A 23,302-nucleotide genomic window follows, 5' to 3' on the forward strand; every position below is an offset into this window, starting at 1 on the left:
CATCTGGATCAAAATCCTAGAAGGAAGAAGTCTTTTTTTCCTTTTAATTAAGGTCTCACTAGGTAGCCCTGGCTAGTTTCCAACTCTCAATCTTCCTGCTTCAATTTAAATTCACTGTTGATTCCTTGTTGATTATCTCTGTTTGCCTGTAGCTTTACTTCAATTTTCAATAAAGAATGAAGAGAAATAAAAAAAAAAAATGCTGTAGGATGCTGGACTAGAGAGAGGCAGAGAAATGTCTGAGAGATGAGCTGTGCAGAAGGTCATTTATAACGCTGCAGTCTCATGACAGGAGACTATGGGAGAAACCTTTAACTTCTACCCCAAGAATGAAGTGTCAATGAGACAAGCTGCATCGAGCTGCGTCACATTTCTCGTGGTCCAAAGAGGCTGAGAATGACCCAAGGAACAGAAGAAATGGAGTCACCCTGAAGTGGAAAGCTTTACTTTGATAGATTTGGAAATGAAGGACTCTAGAATGAGGTAAGATCTGAGAAAAAATAAAGAATCTAAGTTTTCATTTGCACATCTGAATTTGATATATACATTTTGCCCATTATACAGAGGTAAATGAGAACTGGTCTCATAACAAGCTTGCATTCAATTTGTTTATTTGTAAGGTAGTGGTGTATTTTGCATAGGACATCTAACTACCTCACAGAGCTGTGGTGGACAAAGAAAGCTAAGTTTTAAAACCAAAAGTTGAAATTCCATAGGTTAAAGGTGATAATCTCCCACAATAGAGTATTTTTTATATGATAGTGGGTCACCTAAGGTATACACCAATACATGTACCTATAGCCACACCACGGCAAGCCAGCCAGGTAGCTATAGAAGTCCTAAACAAAGTTTGTAAGTCCTAATCAGATGTACCTCACTATTTACTGCCTGAAGCACTCCCTGTTTAGGGCTGAAGTCATCTGACTAAAAACACACTGAGCAATCAACACCTCCCTGTTGTTTCTAGCTGCATGGATGCTGAGGGCAGAGAAACATTGCCAAATAGATTTCAAAGAGCCTACAGTTCTTTGGGATGCTAATTCACACCAGTATTGTGTAAAGCAGGATAGATGTGTAGCACAGGTACCAAGAATGTCAACAAACTCAAGGTGTTAGCATGTGAAATAAGGTTGTTATTTCAATGATAGTGATCATATCAACTGTTCCCTTTACAATCATGGACACTGAAATTACCAATGAGTAATTTGGAGATCAAATTTACAACAACCATTCAAAATAAATTGGTTCATTTTAACTAAGTGGAATTAGGAAATATAAGGAATGCAAAATTCTCAAATTGATTCATACTACATCTTTGCAGTTTAAGTTTAAGGCTGTTCTGGACAGATGGGTTCTTCCGACATGGCTCAACTTGGGGGTCATTTCTGCTGTTATCAGAATGGAAATCCCCAAAACACATACTTTAGAGTCCATAGGCTTTTTTCATAGTGCGTTTCAGTAACTCCAAATGTTTCACTGATGGAAAATTCTTTGTTTTGTAATGCAAGCCCTCCAGCCTCATGGGGACTCTGTGTTCTTGGATGACCGTCAACTTAGCCCAAGTCTCCCTCTTGGATGTTAGAAGTACTATTCCCTATTTGAATAGTTCTAAGCATCCTTGGGTGGTTTACATTTCTGGTGCTTGTTCACTCTATCAGATAGATATTGGATCCAGCCACATAAAAGAGAAACCCAAATTCTGTGGTTGAACCCAACAGGAAGAGGAGTGTTTTCCTTATACATTCAAAGCCTAGAAGTGAGTAGTCCAAGGGCTGTTTCATCTCCAGTGTTCTAGGAGCCTACTATATGTCTTTCCTCTGTCTTCAACATGTGGCTTTGCCTAATGTTTGTTGCCTCATGGTAACAAAATGACTGCCCCTCTCCAGGCTCATTCCTTGCTCTCAGTAGAAAGAAGAAGCTTCAAAGGACTAAGGAGCAATGGCTGAAGCAGGAAAGCAAAAATATTACAGAAATCCCTAGCGGACATCTCCCCTAGTGCTGGAGATTCAATCCAGGGCCTTACACATGCTAGACACAGCAGACTTTTAATTATACCTGCATGTCCTGAAATGAGTATACGGGCCATTCCTAAAGCCTAGGAACATAAGATTACAGCAGTACTTTCTGGAATAAAATACAAATATGGTTGGTTAAGAAAAAGGGGAGCCTGGTTGCTAAGCACCTGGCAGTGTCCATCTCTCAAGGTTGTGGATATGAACACCTCAATTTTGATCTTGCCTCTTCGTGGTGGGGGTCTCCTGGGTATCTTCTTCCTGATCCTACAGCCCAACTCCTTATTGCTCTGACCACATTTTTCCTTATTCACTCAACTAACAAATATGTTTGAACAACTTCTATGTATCAAGGACTGTTTAGACATTGGGAAGGAATCAAGGTCTTAAGGCCCTCATCTTACACTGTAAGGGAGAAATTTGGATTTCAGTCCCCAATTATTTTCTTAGCTGTGCACTTTTGTGCAAGGCACCATCAGCATCCCTGTTTATGATGATTCTGATCAGTCTCCAGGGAGCAAGGAGCTAGCCTTGTATCTTATTTGTTTGTTTATTGGAGACATAAATCACTTACCTATACAAAGTTGTTTATATTGTAAAGCAGAATATTTATCGTCTCTGCCTTGAGGTCACTCCATTGGTGCAGGGCTTTCTCAAGAACACTTTTATCTTCTTCCTGCATGAGAGACTTTGTTTAATACAAATTCTGGTCTTCACCCTAGTAGCCACAAAGTGTTCAGAAAATTTGGGCACTGGTGTTGGAGTATCCCATCAAACTGAGGTCTAACTGAGATTCATTCCTGAAGGAGCAATTAACACTCTTTGAAGGTTAGTGACCTAATTTTCCTACACATTTCAATTGCAAGTCTGTGAGCATTCTGCAGTACCTTATAAAATCCAAATTCAGTGTTTACTTGACTTTGGTTAATCTGTTGCTTTGAATCTCTACTTTGGTTAGAAAAAGGGGATGATGAGATCTCAGTTCTGGTAAAGTGTTTCTCTCCTACTTCTGACATAGGACCTGAATTTATAAAGAGAATATGACCATATCATACTTACATTCAAGCATATTCAAACTCAGTGGAGGTCTTTGGGGAGGCATGGAGGTTGTGTCCAGGTGACAAGGATAACATGGTTGGATTTTTGAGCTTTTTAAGGTCCCAGAAGATACTTCTTACCAAACTGCCTCCTCTCCAACTACCATACTCTGGGTTGTTTTCTCTGTTTCAGTAACCAAGCATGGGGTTTTCTTTCTCTCCTCTTGCAACCTTCCTTTGGGTGCTTCTTCCTGCTCTCTGCCAAGCCAGGTTCTTCTAACCATTGCTCAGGCCATTCTTCCTTCTTAAACTTGCCACACACTGCGCTGCCCCACCTGTCCTCACTCTGTTCTGTCTGACTCTCCCTCGGTACCTGCGTATTATTCTATTGCCTATCTTCCTGATGCCTGTTTTGGTGAACTCACAAAAGGGGCTCCAGGGTCTTCCTCACTCTAGAACTCCCTCCTGTACATTGTGTCACTCCTGGCCCAGCAGAGACCATCTGTCAATGGGGGCTGCTGCAGGTTGAAGACACGAGATTACTCTTCAGCAAGCACAGTTTTTGAGGCAATTTACATTTGAGATTGCAAAGCAGTGGGTGTGTAACTGCTTCCAACCTTCTCTGGGTGGTGACGCAATCATGGGGTGGCCATCTGTGTTTCCTCCATCTGTTAAGACTGCTCTGTATCTAATCAAGTGCAATGCATTAGTTCCAGACTCACCTTTCCAAGCAGACTTCTCCACCCAAACCACCCCCAGGAGTCCACTGACTTTGTGTCTTCAGAGCCAAGGATTTGTGGATGGACTGTGACTACACTGCAGGGCTAGTAAATAAGTGAAGAATTTATGAGCCTCAATATCTTTATCAATAAAATGGGATGATTATATATACCTCATAAATCTGCTGTGAGCATAAATGAGAAAATGGGAAAGAAAACCCTGTGCACATATATTTATTCTCCCTACTTTCCCTATCATACTCTCATTCCAGGAAAAAACCATTGTTCACCCTCACAGTCTCATTTCCCTCCATTCTTGTGAGCTCTGCCAGGACAACACATCTTCTTATTGTTCTTTGCTAGGAAGGGAAGAGTGTTAGAAAGAGCATTAAGAACAACGAAGCCATGATTTTGGTCATGGACCTGCCACTCATCTTGTTCAGGCATCTGTAAAGCCAAGGTATTGGTTTGGTGAGTGGCTAAGACCATTGTGTCTAACATAAATCTCCAAAAAAGGGTAGTGAGTGAAGGGGTACCCAGTAGGTTTCGGACTCAAGACTTGATCTGTGTCATAGATGAATGAGTGTTTGAAGTCTTAATGGCACTTTCGTCACACTGAGCATTCCTTTCCAGTGAGCTCATTGAAGTCCAGCAGTCTCTAGTCTTAGTCATGAGGTGCATTCTCAGGCTCACACAGGAAAGTTGGCTCCTAGAATTGAAACCCCACCCCAGGCCAGAGTCTATGAACCAGCCAAGCAATTCACATGAATTCTCACATTTCCCCAAACCCCATTCATCCATCTTCCTAGCAAGGATAATGACAAAAATGAGAGATTGGGGGATAGGAACCTGTGTTCAGGCTCTGCAGCTTCCCTTTTGTTTAATTCCTATACCTGACACTGGACAGTAAGTTGCAAAACTGAGAAGCAAATGTTTTAGCAACCCCTACCCACAATGAGAACATAATAAAGTCAGTGTGATGCTAAGGATTTCTTTGATATTATCAGGCAAAAATGCAATGTGGATCAGATGATACATTACCAAGTCTATTTCCATTAACATGTCTATTTAAGGGGAAAGGTTTCCCCTGCTTCAAGCCGTTTTAAAATTATGACAAACAAGACAAATCTTCAGTACAACCAGTCATTTTAGATGTACCTTTGAGCCTATATTAATAAAAGCTTGAATGAAGGTCTCTATTCTTGGTCTGTTCCAGATATCATTCCAAGAATATCTGCTACATTTTTTTCTAATAAATCTTTATTTTTTCTTTTCTTCTTTTATTTTATCATTTTTACACTTATTTACATATGTATGCATTATTTGGGCCACCTCCCACCCCCAACCCTGCTTCCCAGCAGAACCTGTTCTGCCCTCTTTTTCTTCAATTATGTTGAAGAGAAAACATAAGAGATAATGAGAAAGACATAGTGTTTTTGCTAGTTTGAGATAAACATAGCTATACAGAGAGATTCTTAGTGTTTATTTCATGCACTTGTGTGTTGCAACCCACATCGATTCATCTCTACCAGATCTCTTCACTACTTCCTAGGCCCCTTCCCATAGTGGCCTCTGCCAATTTAAGAGTACTTTATTTGCTCCTCAACAGGGAGCACATCAACTACATTCAAGTTTTTAGGTTTCCTTTCCTTTCCCTATTTCTCCTGTGCCTGTTCCTCCCTTAGTGTGTGACCCATATCCAATAATATTACTGCATTTATTTTAGGTCTATAATCTGCATAAGATGGAGAACATATGATTTTTGACTTTCTAAGCCTGGCTAACTTTGCTTAAGTTGATATTCTCTAGTTCCATCCATTTACTTGTGAATAACAAAATTTCACTCTTTTTTGTGACTGAGTAAAATTCTATTGTGTATAAATACCACATTTTCTTGATTCATTCATCAGTGTGGAGCATCTTGGCTGTTTCCATAGCTTGGCTATTGTGAGTAGTGCTGCAATAAACATGGGTGTGCAGGTGCCTTTGGAATAACCTGAATCACATTCCTTTGGGTATATCCCTAGGAGGGGGACTGCTGGCTCATATGGCAGATCTATGTTTAGTTTTGTAAGGAGCCTCCATATTGTTTTCCAAAGTGGTTGTACTAGCTTACATTTTCACCAACAGTGTATGAGGGTTCCTTTTTCCTGCATCCTCATCAGCATTTGTTGTTGTTGGGTTCTTGATGATAGCCATTCTAACAGGGGTGAGGTGGAATCTTAGTGTGGTTTTGCATTTCTTTTATGACCAGGGATGGTGAGCATTTTTTTATGTGTTTTGGCGGTTTGGATTTCTTCCTTAGAAAAAGTTCTGTTTTTCTTTATTGATTCATTGTCTAATTAATCTTTCTTTAAGAATGCTAAGATGCAGTATCATTCCAATGCAAGTTCATGTATGCCTCCTAAGAACAGAAACTTCAAACTGAATGCAAGTTTTTGGAAGTAATTGAAATTGGCCGAAGGTCTAACTGGTGGGAGGAAGGATTTGGAAAGAAGCTGCCAAAATAAGAATACAAAAACAAACAAATAAACACCCTCGCCAGCTGGAAAGATAAACTAACTAGCTTGTGGTTCTAATCTCCATTTTAACATATCCTTTATTTGGATATCTGGACTGAAAGGCAGTCAGGTAATGAGGTACAGTACTTCTTGTAAGATGTGAGCTCTTGGCTATTTCCATTCTTCACAAGTTCTTTAAGGAGTTGCAGAAGGACTCAGAAACAGATGTTGTGAAGACTGCCAACTCAGGTGCATGTAAGCATAGCTAATGTTCCCTGCTTCATCAGTTTGGAATATGAAATAACCTCACAGGTCTTTGAATGTTCAGTTTATAGTAACTTCTGTCCTTTGTTCTCACTGAGAAGTTTGTACTTTTGTTCCTGGCTATTGCCCATGAGAAGTCTGAGAAACTTAGTCCAGATCAGCCAACAAGATTACTCACAAAAGAAGATGATGGGTCTTGCTGTGTTTCTATGGAAAACAGAAATTCCATTAATCAAGTGCTAGCAGAAAGGCTGTTGCCACCAATAACTAGGGACCTGGGGGAGTTGGAAGGCCAGGTGCTTACTGTGAAGTGGCTCGTTCCACTCAGACTTAGGGCTCTATGCCATGGCATGTGGGTTCTAGTAAGACAATTTTTCTTTCTCAGTCATTTTCCACTGGGCATGGCCATGGTATAAGGAAGACTGAATCAGGAGAGGACAGTCAGTACTAGACTAGCTCCCCTTGGACAAGCTTGACACTGTTGTTGAACTTAAAATACTCAGCTATGCCTGATGGTTGAGTTTCTGCTTGGTTCCTGCCCCAGTGACTTTTCCTGCTGAAGTAGTTCAATAAAAAAGGATTTCAATATTTCAGAAATTATTCTAATAACCTGGATATCTAAAGTAAGTAGTCTGACTTCCATTGCTCATCAACTCCCATTGAATCCCCTGATTCCCTTAGGCACATGTCTATGCAAGAGTGACACTAACACCATTACCAACAGGAGCTAAGCACCTAGGCTTTGTCAAGTCAGGGAATACCTTGTTACAGCTCTGCCTTAGGAGCTGTGGTGAGCACCAGATTTATATCTACCGAGTCTCTCAGATAGGTTCCCCATGCCAAGATTGCCTATATCAAAGTAATTTAATATCTACAATCAAAAACAGTACTCTAAATGCCCTTTGACATTTAGAAGTAATGCAAATAATATTTTAAGTTTAGATCATCGAGGCCCTGGTGACAAAAGCAAGCTAACAATTAATAAGAATCAATTCCACACTGAGTACCATACATATCATCCTGCTTAAAACTCAATGAAAAGGAAAAGGTGGGAGGGGGGCTCTCTGACCCCCAAATGTGCAGGTACAGTACTGGGTCCTGCCATACTTTGTCGCATTAGAAATCTAAGGCTCTGAGAAGGTAAGGAACATGTTCCTGGTCACACAACCAGTACATGGCAGAGCTGAGATTCTAATCCTTCTATCTCCAGAATCTATGCTTCTGTACTCCAGTACTTCTCTGTTTGTGATGAGGTGGGTTGTTAACTAATTAAATTGGCAAAAATGTAGACATCACAAGGTTTGGGGGTCCATCTAAAGCTCTCTCCCTCTTTCTTTCCTGGCCCCCGTGTCACATTCTTGGTGACTGATATTGTGGAAGCTCTGGAGTGCCCAGAGGATGTGCTGCTTGCAACACACAGTGGGAAACTTCAAGATGGTGTTCTTTAACAGGCTTACAACCAAATGCTGTGAGGAAACTAAAATTGTTCCGGCTATTTTGAGCTCCAACTTCCCCCCAAAATAAATAGTAGTTCATGAATCTGAGAACTGTTCTTTGCCTTGCATTTCAGGTGAAGCCATATAGCTAGAATTTGTGCTCAAATTCCCATCCTTATGTCAGCCTCAAAAATCTCTGAAAGTCCAGTGTAATCACAGAGTCTCATAGGGGATCATGGCCTCGATACTTTGGGAAAGAAAGAGGAGAGAGGAAAGAGAAGAGAGAAGCGAGACAAAGCAAGAGTTGACTGAAAAAATGAACAAGTCACCAAGAATAAAATTAGAATTGCTCATTGAATGTTTATACACTCCATAAGCTGGAAATTGGTGTAGCTTGTTTATTTTTTGAGTATAAATTACAGAGTTTTCCCACCTTGAGACAGAAACCTGACCTGTGAGACAACATTTTCTTTTCTTCCCTCATTTTATAACAAGTAGAAATGCCTTGGTGAAATGTGTATTGCTTTTCATTCCAGGTGAGAAAGCTGAAGTAAGGCTGCAAATTCTAAGTAGTACATCTAAGAGGCATCTGATACCAGAGTAGGTATTAATATAAATAGCAACCAAGACTGGAGAATGTCATACACCTCTCCCCATATTGGTTCTTGACACTTGGCCCTGGGTCCTGGAGTCCATGTTCACTGTGTAGCCCGGGAAATGATGCAGGGTGACACACACAGGAAGAATCTTTTCCTGGAAACGGGTTTGAAGGACAGCTTATTATAAACAATAAGCCCTTGTGTATGGGATTGAAAATAAACTCAGACAGTGCATGAGGTTATGGTTACGTGTTGAAAGGCGAAAATCCACCATCTGTCACCTCTCCACATGCCCTGACGGAAGCATTTGCCTCTAACTGGAATCCCATTCCAGAAACTCCTGCTAAGTGATCAGACACTTCTTTACACAGAATCCAGTGACTTAGGGATAGACTCTGTGGCATTTAAACTTATTTTTAAAAACAGTTTTTGGCTGTTCTAAGACAAGAGGCAATGTTGTATTAGGCGGTCGCATGGTCTTTTATCTATCAGCTCATTACTGATTGCACAAATGTCATAGCCTATGGGACTATTGAGGATTAGCATTCATATATTTTCCTCCATTAATTATGTATGTTATTTAGTCATAGTATTTGGTTGATTCCAAGCATATGAATTTAAAAAAAGCACATACACACTGACTAACTTTCAAGCTTTTCCTCTCAGATATAGAAAGACACCACAGTTTTCTAACCTTACTTTCAATTCTCCACTAAATTCCTTGTTGAGCAAATGATATTTCTGGGCTAGAAGTCTTCATAATGGATCAGATGTTACCCTTTCCTTGGTTTAAATGTGTCCTTCCTCTATCTCCCTTTCTCATGTGGCATAGTACAACTCTAGAGCAATGGCATAATTTCAAGAGGATATTTTTCTATCAACTCAAAGCACTTAGGAGGATGCAAGTATTCTGGCAGTTACTTCAGGGGGATTATTACGCTGGTTGTGATAGCACTATGGAAGTTTAAAATGTCTTTAATTATGTGGTTATGTAAATTTCTACTTGGCAAATGAGGATTGTGCTAGTATTGTGGACCTAGAACTTAAGACATCATCTTTTTTACCTAAATTCTCTTTCCATGTATCTGCATTGCCAGTGATCACACAACCCAGGGAGACAGTGGCTGAAATTCCAATCCTCAAGTCTACAGAGAATGCAAGAGTCTAGGGAAGCCCGATCTCTTAAATCCTTCTGGGGGTAGAAGGGAGTGGTTGAAAACTTAAAAATACCTCCTCTACTTGGTCCATGTGCAGTACCAGAGGGAGCTTTAGGGCATGTAGGAAAATCCTGGCTATAGCGTTCTCATATTAAGATCCCCAAAATAGGAGCATTTCAGGTACTAAATGAGACCCCATGACAGCTGAATACTAAGAGTTAGATCCCTTACTCAAACCCTGGTTCTCAGCCTATGGATCGTGGGCTCCTGACAGGCTACATTTTGTAAGGAGCTGAAAATTCACAATGCGGTTGAGAACACAATTGTGTCCTGGGTCATCTATCACAGCAAATAAGGCCCTAGAACCTGACCCTTTAGTTTCAAATCCTAACTGTGCCTCTTACTAGATGTTGTTTAGCTTCGGAATATGCAGTTTCATGATCTGTAAAATGGGGATCATGGTAATAATACCACCTCAAGGGTGTTGTCCTTAGTGAGTTAATATATACAACAGCACCGCTCATGTAGTTAGGACTCAATATATTTCAGCGTTTATTATTGTTCAACAGACATATTCGCAGCTACAATCATGGTAGTTGAAAATATATTCATTTAACTGTGAATTCATTGCTACTCTGTCAATATATGCAGTCTCAATTGATGAAAACCAAACACAGAATTACCATCATGTAGTGGATCCTTGTTCTCAGAAAAGGGCAAAACGAATAAAGAGGTGAACAGCTATCCTAAAATAGGGAGGAAAAAATTTATCTGTCAAGTAAGGCTAACTTCTCCATAGGCTCAGTAGGCAGACAATCCAGGGCCCATAATACTTTTAGAAGTGCATGAAAACGTTTTAATTTCCTTTAAAATTAGAATAAAAATTCACTTTTAGGTTGAAGAAAGTATTTTTAATATATAACATTAATACATTTGTCTTTAGGCAAAGTGTATATATATACACATTGAAATAAAATTGTTAATATTTTTTGGAGGAAGGAGGTCAACACAGACAAAATGCCCACGGAAGTCATACATGGGCAACTGCCTTTATTGTACTTACTCATGAACTTTTCTGTGTTCCCAACTGAGTGGGGGAGCTCTTTGATGGCAGAGATTTCATCTTATTTGTAAGCACAGAGCCTGGCATACCAGAGGCACCAAATAAATATTTGATAAATGAAGAAAATGATTCGCATTTTGGGTCACACCCAACAAACCTTGGAAAGAGGGCTTTTAAAACTTCAAGCCAATCTCTGCACATTTGAATGTGTCATTCTACATTCTACATTACATGGATGAAAAAGTCCTAAAGCAGGTCAAAAGAAAAATACATGTTCCATTTTCTTTGGGTTTGACTTTAAAACAGACTTTGCATGAAAGACTGAAAGTTCAAGTCCAGTGAGAGCCCTGCCACTGACAAGGGGGCCCTCAGTGATTGGTCCTGCAAGAGTGAGGCCACCTGGAGCCAAAGGACCAGAAAGCAAGAATGCAACTGTGGAAAATCGAAAACAGAAATAAGCAGTCAACCTTCTATTAGCATGCTTCTGCGTCCTCCACTGCCAAGGTCATAGAATATAGTGGGGAGGAAAGGGAGAAAAGCACCCCGAGGGAGCTCAACAGCTCATAGAATCCAAGGTCAATGTGGTAACTAAGAAGCAGATCCAATTGAAGAAAAATCAAAATGCCAAAGCTCTGGCCAGAGCTTAGCTGGAGCTGGCTCTGCTTGCTTTATTCTCTTGAGAGGAGGGAGAAGATGTATCTATTCATGAAAGGGTAGAATTGGGGAGAAGCATGAAAAAAAACACGGTAACTATAATTGGTGACTGCAGTGAGTGAGAAAAATTTAGTATTGTTGCATTGGATTTTAGGTTAATCAAAAATTTCCCTTTGCTTTGATTCTTATATTAAAATTTTTTCAAATAAATGTGGATCTATTTGCAATAAGGAATATTATACAGAAGTAAAAACATGGATGAATCTAACAATATCCAGTAAAATTCCTCCCAAAGTCCTCAACTATTATATACAGCATAACTTTTTTTTTTTTTTGCTGCACTGGAGTTTGAACTCAGGACTTCACACTTGCTAGGCAGGTGCTCTTACTGCTTGCAGCATGATAACTTTGAAAAAAATTTAGTATAGAAACCTTTAAACATATACAAAATAGAATACTCTAATTTTCCCTATATATTCTTCACCTAGCTTCCATCTTGGTCAATCTCGTGTTATCTATTTTTGTACCCACTTCTCCCTCCCTTATTATTTTAAGGCACATTTCAAATCTCACATACCATTTTTTTTTGTTCTTTTTTGCATATTTACTTCTTTTTTTAAATAAATTTTTATTAGGAAATATTCATTATATAGGGGGATTCATAGTGACAATTCCAATTAGTGTTGTGCATTATTTACATTGCTTCCATCATCTCTTCCCCTCAGCCCCCTCCCTGCCCCACTTAAAGCAATCGCAAGAGGTTATTTAGTTGTTTCATATAGGTATATGAAGTCCATCAACCATATACCCTCACCTTAATCTCCTTCCTTCACCCTCCCCCTTCCCACTAGTACCCGTCTTCTGCACACACTGTGCCTACTTTTTAGTCCTGATTTTCATTATTAATATTTAAGGTGATGTTCAAAAGAGTGTACCATTTTTATAGAGCATCTAATAGTTTAAAAATATATAATTGTCCTTCAATATTTGTGGAGGATTTGTCCCAGTATATTTAAGCTATACTAGGAAGGACTGAGACATCTGGATATTATTTAAAGACCAAGAGAAGGTAAGAGGGCCTTAAAATTGATGTTAACAGAAGTGGATGCTTGAAGCCACCATTCACTGACAGCAGCCATGTCAAGAGGTGGTGATGGAAGCCACTTCCAATGGGAGAAACTACCCACAATGAAGCACCTGCTGAGTGATATCCTAGAATGGGACTATGTCAAAGGGGAAGAACTACTAGGAGTGACTTCGGTGAGCCTAGCAGGAATCATCCTCACAAAGTCTTGGATCAGAGATCTACAGGTCAGAGATGGAGCTGGAGAGATTCCAGAGGAAGTAGAGACCACTGGTCTTTTGTGTAGCGGTTAACCGGTATCAATTTCAGGACAGACTTTTCAAATTCCAACTCTACCCATTGTGTGACCTTGGAGAAGACACTTTCTGTTTGTATTTCAGTTTTCTCATGTGCTAATGTAGATAAAAGTCACATCTAACCCATGTGGTTATTGTGAGAATTATGTGCATTAATATGTATGAGGCATTTAATGATTCCTGGACCATAAGCAATGCCTAGTTAATGTTAAGTAGTCTTCCTGTTGCTGCGGTTATTGGTAATACCACTGTACTACCAGTACCACTGTCTTTCTTTTAAAAAATGCCAATAACTTCTCACTAGGAAACCTGGCATTGTTGGAGACATAAAATTCTGATTGTCATCTCCAGGCAAGTCCTAGCACTCCACAGTCTCCAGGGGAAATGTCTCATAGAAAGAACATTTCAGCCATAACAGTAGTTTACTCCCCTCGCAACCTAGGGAAGTATTTATTGAGCATTTAAATCTATGATCCAAATGAATACTCCCAGTGGAAAGGTTATTACTGTGCTCTGGAAGGAGAGAGGCCAAATATAATTTCTTGTTCATTTACTTAACAGTAAATCCAAATATCTAAATCATGAGCATTTCCTAGAGAATACCCCATCATGTTTTAGAAACTTCCAAAATGGAGGGATTTGATTAAAAACTGAATGAGAGTGAGTCAGATCTCACCAAATTACACTGCCATGCCTTTCTAGATCAAAGTGTACTTCATGTTTTGCTACTAGGAGTTCTATCAGCAGAACAGTTTCTTATGTAATATAGAAATAAAAGGATTTGCAAAACTAATTTTAAAAATCTCAAGTGTCTGGTGATGTGTATAGAGTGAGACTCCAGACAGTGAGATCTGATCCCTCTTCTCCTCTCCAAGGTGGTACTGTTACTCAGTCATAAAAGTCATAAATGCCCTTGGGAAGAATTCCCACGATAAGAAGGCTTTCCTTAAGGTAGTTATTTAGAATAGTAAATAGTTATTCATGTCATAGGAGAGACTGTTTTGACTCATAGCTCTTGGTGTAGAAAGTATAGAAATTCAAGAGGGAGTCTGGATTGGCACCTGTGTCAGCCATAAATAGTACCAGCATCTTTAAACTAGAAGTAAAACTATCATGGATTACAGAGGATAAGTGGCTTGTCTAAAACTTCTAATCTATGCTCTTTTTCCTCAGAGAAAACAAGGGTCACAGTCATCAAGGGCTATGGAATATATACTGACTACTCCTACCATACACTGTAAAATAGGTAGCCAGAGAAAGGAAGAGTGGGAATAGAGAAAAATGCTTGGACACTCAGGATGGACAAAAGAAATCAAAGTCTAGAATTTGAACAGGCAGGACACCAGAAGATGCCTGAGTTGTAGGGATAAGTGATGTGAGAGGGTCCTGAGGATTCATGTCATCATCCAACACTCTTGACTTCTCTGAGGAGCTACCTGTCTTTTCCATCCTGTTTAATCTACAGCTCCTGTAAGCAAGAGGAATGCTATTACTTCTGGGGTCTCTTGAGTGGTGCTGAAACATGTTCCCCTTTTCCCTGTGTAGCAGAAAGAACAAACTTTGGTGTAATACAGGGTACTTACTTGGCCTTTTATTAGTGTGGAAGCATGTTCGCTCTTCTCTAAAATGGAAGATCATTCTATTAGCTATGTTGGAGGCTATTGAAAGAATTAAGTGGGTTGTACTTGTGAAGCAGTCAGCATCATGACACATGGCACATGGTTCTTTCCTAACAAAAGTTATTTTTCCACTTTCTTTGTGGGAAATAGAAATGGGTACCATTTCTTTGATTGCCTTTTCCTCCTCTCTGTTTTGAACTTGATGCAGTGGGCCTGGGCTTAATCATTTCTACCAGGGGTTGTAGTTCTTTTCTTCTTTTCTTTTTAAGCTCTTGAATTGCAATACATCACAACTTACAAAATAAATTTTAGGCTTTTGAGCCTATGCAACCTTATCATGAGAGAATTCAATTCACCTAGCTAGTGGTTAGATAAACTCAGTGTCATATACTTTTAAGAATTTAACACCAGGATTAGGTTCAAACAGTGTATAAAAATGTTTTAGAAAACAAAGAATTGGGTGCAGGAGGGTGAATGTAGTGGAAATATTATAACTCATGTATGAAAATGGAAAAATGAGACATGTTGAAAGTATTCCAGGAATAGGGGGAGGGAGGATAAAGAAGAATAATGGAGGGGGTGAATTCAACTATGATATATTGTAAGAACTTTTGTACATGTCACAATATAACCCCAGTACAGCAATAATATGATAATAAAATATATTTTAAAAGGATAAAAGGAAAAAAAAAAGAAACCTAAGAATTGGTATCAAAGTGACCAAATCCAAAGAAGACAACAGAATCGCTTACTCAAAAAACACTCTCTAGATAAGGAATAAAATGAAAGCATCTAGTTAAAATCCACATATCTAAGGTGCTGGGATCAGGTATAGTGTATTGATACTTGCAAGAGTTCATCACATTTCAGGATGCACATCTCACCCTTGGTGGTATGGCTTGAATAATATCTGATCCTGGTGCTTGAAATGAAGAAAATCAACACATCAACCAACTTTGAGGGGGTTGGCTCCACCAACAAGCTCAGAAGCACGAGCTGTTTTAGAAGAAGAAACAACCTAGAGTTCCCTACAGTTAAATACAAAACTCTGAAGAGTTTTCTATTAGTTGGGTTTCTTATTGGAAACAACAAACTTTGTTAAATTTTACTTAGGTCATTTCTTAGACAATGATTAATGCCTGGAAGATGGAAAGCCAATACTTAAGAAGGCTAAGACGAAAGCCCAAACCATACCATGCTAACTTTCTGGGGAAGATGGTACATTTTGCTTGAGCTAGTGTAACAAAGTGTCACAGGCAGACTGAGTTTAACCACAGAGATTTATTGTCTCACAGCTCTGGAAGTTCAAGCCCAAGGTGTCGAAGAGTTGGTTCCTTCTAGGAGTTATAAGGGAAGGAAGGATGTGTTTCAGTCCTCTCTCCTTGACTTCTGGATGGTTATCTTTATGTGTACTGACATTCTCTCCTTGTCTTTTCACACTGGCTTCCTTCTACACATGTCTCTGTGTTCAAATTTCCCTTTTTTATAAGGACATCATGCACACTAGATTGGGTCCACACCAAAGATCTCACTCAAGTTGTTTACCTCTGCAAGTATGGTCTCATTCCATATTCCAAATATGGACTTCTATCTCCAAATCTGGTCATATTCTGAGATACTTAGGGGTAGGTATTCAGCATATGAGTTTAGGGGGAGGGGAATAAAACCAACCCAGAAGAGAACTAATTACAGAACATTGTTTCCTGCTGGTACTATTACCCTTGTTATCTTATATACTGGGAAAAGAATGCCTCTCTGCCCCAGGTGGGAGCATCTGATCGACTGGGCTTAGCAACAGGCATGTACTACTCTGCCAGCCAAGAGAAAGAAAACTAGAATCTGGCTTGCTCTATTTCTAGAGTAGGTGGTAGGTTCAGCCATCTTCCAAGACTTATGCAGTAGGAATATCCCATGTGGCTGTGCAGTGGCTAAGCAGTTTAAAATGTTGACAAGGAGCTGTCAGTACTTTTTACAAATTTTAAAAATATTTTCTAATTATGCTTAGTGGGATAATTTGGTATAGGCATACAATGTGGAATGACTCTTCCATACTGTTTAAATCAACCAGTATATTCAAATAGGCATAGTACTTTACCGAAAGAGGCTTTGAGTAACATTTATGAGAGGTTCTAGAACCCCACCACGTGGTGGAAGAACTCCAATAGTTAACGGAAAACTCCAAGCCTATCTTTCATTTACATTGAAAGAGATGGGGTAAAGTGTAGTCTTTCTATTCAAAATGACTAAACCCACTGCTGTAGTCCCAAATGGAAGTGAGGTAAACACTCTGATCTATATATTCCCTTGTCCTCTCTGACTTTACCATCATGACCAGCTATGATGAGACAGAAGTTTCTGGGAAGGGAAAGCAAAAGCTTCTTCCCAGTAGGAGAGAAGCTATGCTGAGGAATTGGTCAGAGTGATTGGTGACCGATAGGCATGGGGTTTGAAGGGTCCCAGTGGACTTATGTAAGAAGTGTCAGGTGAGAAGGGAAATGCCTGTGTTTTCCCCTAGAAAGATGTAAGACTCCACAAGAATGAGTAACTGAGAAAGAAAAACCTGAGAATGGCAAAGTCCTCAGTCCACCCCTCTTATTGCTCTCTGCCCACTTGCAGATTCCTTATTTACAGAGCCAGGCACCCTGCTAGGAACTGGAGATGCAAGAATGAAAAGACTTGCTCTCTGATCTGAAGGAGTTCCTGTTTTGATATGCTCACAAAGAGCTTAAAGACAATATTTTAGAGAACATATAAGTATATGGAATTGTGTATAGGTTCATGGGTTCACTTATTCACCCACTGTCCGTCACCACTAAAATATAACGACCCCCTTTTATTTTCACTGCTGTATTTGTGGCATCTCTAATACCTAGAGTTTAGGGAATGTTTGAAACTCAACAAATATTAATAACTTGTAGATGGAAATGTATCACAAAGAATGCTCAAGTCTGCTGAGGAAGATCAGAGAAGGCTTCCCAGGAAAAGAGACCCCATGCCACTGTTATTCAATCCCATTGTGTTGCATTGATTGTGCTACTAGCCATGGGTTTTGTTTGCTTCCCTACATTCATGCCCCTTGGCAGTGAGCTTGGCCATGTGACTTGTTTGGACCATGGAATAGTAGCAAACTCAATGCAAGCAGAAACTCAAAAACGTGCTCACGAGTTTCTGATTTCTGTCTTGGATCCCTGCCACCCAGAAGCACAAGCCCAGACGGGCCTGCTGGGAGGCAAGAGATCATATGGAACAGAGGCAAGTCACCTCAGGCAAAGGCCATCCTAGGCCAGTTATCCCCAGCTGAGTGGTCAGCCAAAGGCTGATATATGAGTGAGCCCAGTTCAGATCAACAAAATGTCCCAGCTGACCCATAGAAGAAAGAGAAATATGAAATGACAGTTTTAATATCAAATGACTAAGTTTTGGGGAGGTTAGTTACACAGTATTATTGGGGGTATAGATAACTGATACAGCCACTGTCTCACTCAATAATAACCCCTGAAACAGTTTTGATTGACACGTCAAATATAAGAAAACTGAGGCTCAGAGAGAAATAAATAAGAGGAGAACAGAATTTTACTTGAGTCTCCTGAGTCTTTGGACTTCAAACTGAATACTTTTTTTTTTCTTTTTACAATATCAGAATTAAGAGAGGTTAACTCCCTTTTTCAGACCATATAAATGCCATTATGTTTAGAATATGTCTCTAATATAACATTGGAGCCTATGAGTTAATTATGTAAAAGAAAGGAAGAGAGGAGGAGAGGAGAGTGGGAAAGAAAAGGTAAGAAGGAAAAGCAGGAGAGAGAGGGGAATAAAAGGAGCCAGTGCTGGCTTCATGAATTTAGCCCCACAAGTGATGCTCAGGGAATTCTAAGTGATGTCTATATATACCACAGGCTAACTTAAGAAATGGGTTAAAGAGAACTTTTTTAAGGGTAGAAAAAAAAGAGATTGAAATAAGAAAGGATATGGTAAGGGACATGTATGTTTCTGTGAGACAGATGGGAATTGGGAATTGTCCATCCTACTTTTTGTGGATGGTCGGGGAAGGATCTCTGGGGAGGTAGCATTAACACTGAGATTTTAATAATAAGAAAGAACCCAGATCAAACAGAACAACATTTTAAGGCAAGAGGACAGCTGTGGCCAAAGACCTAAGGTAAAATCAAGCTTGCCAAGTTCCAGGACCCAAAGGAGGACTAAGGGGGCCTGGCTGAAGTGGAAGGGGAAGAGCAGATCTTATTTTCAGTGACAGTTGACATATGCTTTAAGAAGATCTCATTCTAAAGAATTGGCTCTGAGGATGGACTGTAGGCAGGCAAATACAGAGGTAAGGAGTCCAGGTTCAAGGTTATTTCCATTGTCTGTGCTGAACTGTGGTGATAGCTGCAAACATTGTACCAAGTGGATTTCTACTGAAAGTAAATCAACTGGATCTGCCAATGGATTAGCTATACAAGAAAGGCATCAAGAATGACTCAAGTTGTTAGGTGCTGGTGGTTCACACCTGTAATCCTAGCTATTTAGGAGGCTGAGAGTGGGAGAATTGCAGTTTGAGGCCAGCCTGGGCAAATTTTTCTCATGACTCCTTCTCCAAAATAACCAGAGCAAAATGGACTGACAGTGTGGCTCGAGCAGTAGAATGCCTGCTTTGAAAGCATAGCAAACCCCAGTCCCCCCCAACCCAAAAAAAAAAAAAGAATGATTCGTGTTTGGCTTGACCATCTAAGTGAATGACGGTGCCATTTACTAAAACAAGGATAACCATGGGAAGAAAAAGATTTTTTTTCAGAGTGGAGACTAATAGAAAAAGGAGAAAAGAGAACAAAGAGAAAAGTATAGGAATAAAATATTAAAAATATAGGGCCTATTCTGGAGGCAGACAAGGAAACTCCTCCAGAGTATCGCTCCAAGACTCAGGCTGAGTCTCTAGTCTAATGTTTTAATGTGCATGAATAATCCATCAAAGTTTGATTGAAAGTTTAATTGTAGAGTAAAAACAATTACAAAATTAAATAGAACCATAGCACTGCTGAGTATCAGCTTGTTAGTAAATAGCAACAGCTAAAGGCAGCGTGTACAGTTTGTATTCTGTCCCCAACTTAAGCACAGTGCATCTGTGAGACCAGCACTATTCAGGGGTAACTCCTCTGGCAATCATCGCCCTTCCCTTCCTCCCAAGCTGAGTGTGTCACTTATGGCCAGCCTCTACACTTTCCACAACTTGTTTTCTCTCCTTTTTGGGACCTTCTGTTACCAACTACATTCTCCTTGTTATCTGCACTTGTTTCCCTTTGCCAACCTCAACAGAGAGCCCATGGTTCATCCTTTCAATACTTTTCTTGGAAACTCAATAAAAACCTGTAAGAACATCCTGAATTACATTCAGTAGTTAATTTTTGTGGTTGGCTCTCATCCTCCACCAGTCCCCATTCTTATTTCACCAAGCTAGCCAAAACACTCTCCACTGTGTTATATTGTACAAGGTTTTACTCTACTATCAACTCCTTTTTCCTGTGCTGTTCCATCACATCTGGAGGACTGGCCACCCATCTTCTCAGTTTCAGTACCCAGATCATTGGGCTCTGCTGGAGGAAATCACCAATTGATCAGATTAGGTCAAGTCAGCCTTCTCTTGGCCATGGGCACCTCTCAGATTCCTGTCTACTTTCATTTTGTTTTTTGCAGTGTTTTAAATCTCTCTACTTTCTGAATCTGATTCCTTGTTCACTTTAAGGAGATAATCAACTTCCTACTTTACAGAAATGACAGAAACCACTATATGAGAACGACTTTGACTTCTGGCCATGAGATCTATACACTTCCCTGCATCAGTATTCATCCATTCCCCTTCCAATTATAGTGTGGGAGTTAGTCTTTCTCTCTTCCAGGGTCTCTCCATCCACCTGTGCTTTGGCTCTCATCTTCTTCTGTCTTTTAGCTTGGATTTTTCCAAGTTCTTTTTTTAATAAGTTCAAGTTTCTTGAAAGAAAGAAAGAATGAAAGAAGGAAGAAAGGAAGAAGAAAAGAAACTTCCTTAGGACCCATCCCCCACCTTCTGCTCTAGTCAGTGTTTTGTCACTCCTTCATAGCACATTTCTCCGTCATCTTTTCAATTCTCATTCATTTCCTGACTTGGCTCCCCTTTGCTATCAAAGTAAGATACACTTTGCCATTCCATACTCACCTTTAAGAAGGTCCCAGTTGGTTGCCTTCTAAGCATCTGACCAGACCTTTTTTTGAACTCTGCTCTGCAACTTTTTCCTCTTCCTCTGCCCAGCCATTACATTTTCTTTATTCATTTGACACACTCTTCAGACGATCTCACCCATATCCTGTACACTGGTAACTCCCAAACCTTGAACTGCTGCCAAGAATTTGCTACTGAGCATTGGACCCATGTATCTGTCTGCTTTCTTGACAACCCCAGGTAAAAGTTTAATAGGCCTCAAAAAGAACATGTGCAAACCTGAACTTGTGATCTTTCGCCTCAACACTACTCTTCCTCAAGGGAATGACCTTTCCATCCACTCAGTCATGCCAATAAAAATCAGAGTTACTGTAATAAGTACTCTCATTCTTGCCTGCCTAACATCCATTCTCCATTGTATTGGTACTAGCTCCTCAAATTTCCTTCTCCATTCTAGGTGTATTTTCTCCAGTTGGAGTTGATTCTACCTTTCAGGGGTAAACATGTTGCCCAGTACTAACCAATGAGGTTCCATTTTAGGATATTTCCTGAAAATATTGAGAAGGTCCTTTGAGTTTCTACCTAAAAGGATGCAAACCTGGAGCTGCCAGTGGCTATCTTGTCATCATGAGGAAAGAGCTTTCCAGAAAGGAAAAAGCCAACACATCAGATAAAGAATAAGAAAGAGATCTATTCCTAAAGTCATCATCTAAACTCCTGGATGCAGTCATATCTGAAATATCTGATCTATCCCAGGACTTTTCCAGCACTAGAGTCAATACATTTTCCTTTCAGCTTAAGCCAGATTTAATTGAATTGCAATCATTTGTATAGGAAGGGAAAACAGTCCCAACATATATTATCTTTAGCATCTCTTCCTTCTCTGAGTTTCCCATTGAATTAGTCCTCAGGAACTTTTGGTTCCACTTCCTAATAAGCACAATGGCATTCTAACTGGTTCCTTGTCTCTGCTGTTGTTCTTTCAATATACTCTTTACACAGTGGTCAACACGATCTTAGAAATGTGGTTCTGTCTCTACTCTACCTAAATCTCTCTGCTGTTTTCCTTTGCCCACATGACCAAGTCCAGAATTGTTCACATGGCCTGTAGGCTCTGAAGGAACTGGCCCATGCCTCAGTTCTAGCTCTCTCTCCTTCCATTTACTCCCTGTTCTCTTTATCTCAATCCTACTAGAAGCTGCTCCAGAACCTCAGCACACTGGTAAATGCTGTTGCCACTGCTCAAAACAGTCTTTGCCTTCCTCTCTCCTTAGTAGCTCTAATGTAAGTGTCATTCTTCTGGAGAAGGCTTACCTCACATGCCACACCAGGTTCCTTTCTTCCCTGGGCCTCCTCTCATGCCAGGATACTTTATATTCTCTTCTCTTCTCAGCATTTGTCTTTACTTAATTAAGCATTTCATGTTAAGGATTAACTTAAGGACCAACACCCCCCACCCCAGGGCCCCAGAGACCACAAGCTCAGTGAGGATAGGGCCCAGGCCTATCCTTGCCACAATCCTGACGTGCTTCAGCTGCTTTTCCTTTGTTCTAGTCTGGAGAAACTTGAAGAAGAGTAGAAACGTTTTCCCAGCTTCTGAGCAGGTTTACAGATTTCATTTTAGACTAAAAGCTTTACATTTAAGCAATTGACCATCTGTTACACCATTAAGGCAGTGTCTCTTGTAGGTGAAGATAAAGCAGAAAGTTGGGCAGGTTTTTTTAAAATCTGGTTTATGTAAAGGATAAAATCTGAAAAAAAAACCAAAACACCAACCCTCAACATTCTCTGTTTATTTTTCAACAGAAAGTTTTATGAAAAAATAATAAAGGGAGAGAGGAAACCATGCCAGATTAAAGAGTTTTAAAGGATACAATAATTAGATTCAATGCAGGGCCCTACATTTGAGTTTGAGTTTACCAACTGTAAAGGACATTTGGGGAGTAAGTAGGAGAAATTTGAATATAGACTGGGTTTTAGAAAAGATGACAATTTATTGGCAAGGAAAGATAGAGATCATTAACTAAAAAAAGCAGGTTACAAACAGCATGTACAACAGGATCTCACTTTGGTAAAATATGTAGATGTGTATTTATATGTGTGAGGAAAAGGCTTTAGGGATGTACACACAGTTGTTAACAATGGCAGTCTATGGGGGTCAGGAATATGATGCCATCATTTAAAAATTTTTTTCTTATCTGAATTCATTAACTTTCTACAAAGCATACGTGCTATTTTTGTAATAATAAAAATTAAAACATGAATTCGGTTGTGAAAATATTAAAGTAGGTTTAAACAGACAGTCCTAAAAGCTATCCAGGACATTTTTTTCTATGTCCTCCACCTTAGGAATGAATAGAGTGTCCCAACTTCTGGTTAGGCCTCAGCATGAAGGATTAAACATTTCAGAAGTCCTTGAACTGAAAGTCAATCAATCAGATATTGAACATGCATACATTTTCTACTGGCAATGTCAGGAAAGGACCTCCCAGCATTAGCAGGAAAGGCTGTAAGAAAGCAACCCTTGGAGTGAAGTGCTCACATAATTATCAGGCAATGCTGAAGCAACCACTTCCCACTCTAATGGAAAAATCCACAGGTCATCAACTCTTAAGGGTAGGAAGTACATAGGAAACTTAGAAAATGCTGAGTTCCAATTCTGTCTGAGAAG

The 23,302-nt window shown here is 39.8% G+C and overlaps 1 long non-coding RNA gene across 2 annotated transcripts in view; it reads right to left on the bottom strand.

Moving 5' to 3' along the window:
* The window catches only part of LOC141423921 (uncharacterized), a 48,886-nt gene extending 26,907 nt beyond the window's left edge, over positions 1-21,979 (bottom strand). Inside the window, exons 1-3 of one of the 2 annotated variants that reach the window (XR_012448683.1) lie at positions 20,629-21,979; positions 3,772-3,873; positions 2,587-2,688 (exon numbers count right to left, since the gene is read on the bottom strand). This is a non-coding gene — a long non-coding RNA (uncharacterized lncRNA). The remainder of the gene's footprint in view (positions 1-2,586; positions 2,689-3,771; positions 3,874-20,628) is intronic. The other variant, XR_012448684.1, reaches the window with a different exon arrangement.
* Positions 21,980-23,302: the final 1,323 nt, after the last annotated feature.

The sequence above is a fragment of the Castor canadensis genome, chromosome 6 (genome assembly GCF_047511655.1).
Source record: "Castor canadensis chromosome 6, mCasCan1.hap1v2, whole genome shotgun sequence".
NCBI lineage: Eukaryota > Metazoa > Chordata > Mammalia > Rodentia > Castoridae > Castor > Castor canadensis.